The sequence below is a fragment of the Ochotona princeps genome, chromosome 2 (assembly GCF_030435755.1).
Source record: "Ochotona princeps isolate mOchPri1 chromosome 2, mOchPri1.hap1, whole genome shotgun sequence".
In the NCBI taxonomy this organism is placed as follows: Eukaryota; Metazoa; Chordata; class Mammalia; order Lagomorpha; family Ochotonidae; genus Ochotona; species Ochotona princeps.
The window spans coordinates 19,670,408-19,672,855 of NC_080833.1; the positions used below are offsets into that span (position 1 = coordinate 19,670,408).

The 2,448-nt window shown below is 47.5% G+C and overlaps 1 pseudogene; it reads left to right on the top strand.

Moving 5' to 3' along the window:
• The first annotated feature begins 259 nt into the window (after window positions 1-259).
• Window positions 260-2,242, top strand: LOC131479656 (KH homology domain-containing protein 1-like; annotated as a pseudogene).
• The last annotated feature ends 206 nt before the right edge of the window (window positions 2,243-2,448 follow it).

A 2,448-nucleotide genomic window follows, 5' to 3' on the forward strand; every position in this document is an offset into this window, starting at 1 on the left:
AATGTTTGTTACCTAGGTGAGGGGACTGCAGACTCATGAAGACTCTGGGTGGGATGGAAAGGGAAGCAACGAAGTGAATGAGGGGAAAGACCTTGCCCTCCCTCCTGAACACGGGGCAGGAAAGGGGGTGATGTGTTGCTTCTTGCTGTCAGATCCTATCAGTGCCAGGGGACAGAGATGGTCCCCTGGTTTTGTCCCAGGGACCCCAACGGGGAGAATTTCCTAAGGGTGTTACTTGAATATTCTCATCTGTTCTGAGATGGTGCTGACTTCCTTGCATCAGGTATGGGATACTTTCCCAGGCCACAATTAGGGAGCTGGATGGGCCGCAGGGCTGTAGGGATTAGAACTAGTGGCCATATGGGATCCTGGCGCATGCAAGGCAAGGACTTTAGCCACTAGGCTACTGCGCCAGGTCCATACTTTTTAAATTTTTTGAAAAGTAATAAATATTTAAAAGGCAAATAGAGTCACAGGACTTGATGAGGGAACATGTGGAAAGTGTCCAGCACACAGAAGGAACACCCTAAACAATGTGTGGCCTTCCAAACATGGAGGGAGGTGAGTCCTGGGCAGCAGATCCAAAAAAGGTCTTGGGATGGAGCTGCTGCAGGAGTCCAGGTGCTGGGCAAGCTGTCCCCTGATCTGAATTGTCATAGGAGGCTGTGGAGCCAGACAGGCTGGTGTCAAGTCACGGCTACTGCCACTTCCTAGTTGTGTGCCTTTGAGCAGGTGACCTCACCTCTCTGAGGCTCAGTTTTTTTATCCACAAAATGGGGACCCTACAGGCATCTATTTCCCATTGCAGTGAAGAGAACATCGTTAACACCATGATGGGCACGTAGTGAACAGTGGATGAATGTTAGCTCTCATGACACTTCTTATCAAGTGCATGGGGATGTATGTTGTGAAAAAAATTATGCATGGATTAAAAAAGAAAAAGGGTTTTATAAAGATTTATTCGGAAGGCGGAGTGACCCAGAGGGAGAGATGCGGAGAGAGACATTTTCTATCTGCTGGTTCACTCCCTGAATGCCCACAATAGCTAGGATTGGACTATGCCAAAGTCACACACACAGGGATTTCATCCGGTGGCAGAACCCCATGTAACTGTCTCCCTATCTCTCTGTAATCTGCCTTTCAAATAATAAATAAATAAATAAATATATTTTAAAAGATTTTTATTGGAAAGTCAGATATGCAGAGAGGAAGAGAGACAGAGAGGAAGATCTTCCATCCGATTATTCACTCCCCAAGTGAATGCAACGGCCAGAGCTGAGCCAATCCGAAGCCAGGAGCCAGGAGCCTCTTCTGGGTCTTCCAGGCGGGTACAGGGTCCCAAGGCATTGGGTTTTCCTCGGCTGCTTTTCCAGGCTACAGGCAGGGAGCTGGATGGGAAGTGGGGCTGCAAGGATTAGAACTGGCGCCTATTTGGGGTCCTGGCAAGGACTTTGACTGCTTGGACACCATGCCGGGCCCTAAATAAATACATATTTTTTAAAGCAACCAGAACTCAAATCCAGGCCCTCATATCTTGGGTGTGGGCATCCCAAGTGGCTTTTTTTTTTTTTAAGATTTTATTTTTTTTTTTTTTAAGATTTATTTTTTAATTTTATTTGGAAGGCAGAATTAGAGAGGGAGAGAGATTTTCTAGCCACTAGTTTACTCTTCAAATAGTTGCAATGGATTGCAAGCTACCTGTCAACTAGCTTGCTCTTTGCCTTGTTCTGAGTCAGGTGAGAGCAGTGCAGGACGTGGGCATGAGCAACCTCAGCAGCAAGCCGTGGTGGTTGGTGCCTGACAACTTTAATGCTCCAATGGTACTTTACATTAAAGAGGAGCAAGAGGAGCAAATATTTGGCCGTGGTGACAGGTACCTTCGCAGCATTGAGGCACACAGCCACAGCCTCATCCAGGTGGAGAGTTGGTTCACAGCCCAGGGACAGACTTGGGTCAGCATCATTGGACCCCATAATGCATGCCAGTGGCTGATGGACATGTTCTGGAGCTTGGGGCACCCAGACTCCTCCCAACAAGCCCAAGGCCTCCAAATGCTGCAACGTGTCCTGAACCAACCACTGACCAAGAATGACTTCGGCACCTCTGTCAGGATGCAGCCCAACACCAGTGACCTGTGGCTTCTAGATTGAGTGGGACCGTCTCTCTTGATGTTCCGCCAGCTTCCAGTTTCCCCTGGAGTGGTTGTTTTTTATTCCACTCAAGTTCACTGTATCCATTATGAGGAGTGATATTCCATAAGAAGCTGAAAGAGGGAGGGAAGGTTGTGGCTTTGCCCTTGGCCAAGACGTTTGAATTTTAGGTACTCCCTTTCCCGCTCTTATGCTGTGCAGTTATCCAATAAAAGCAGCTATGTGATTTGAAAAAAAAAAAAAAAAGTTGCAATGGCCAAAGCTGGGTCAGTCCAAAGCCAGGAGTAGGAGTTCCTTC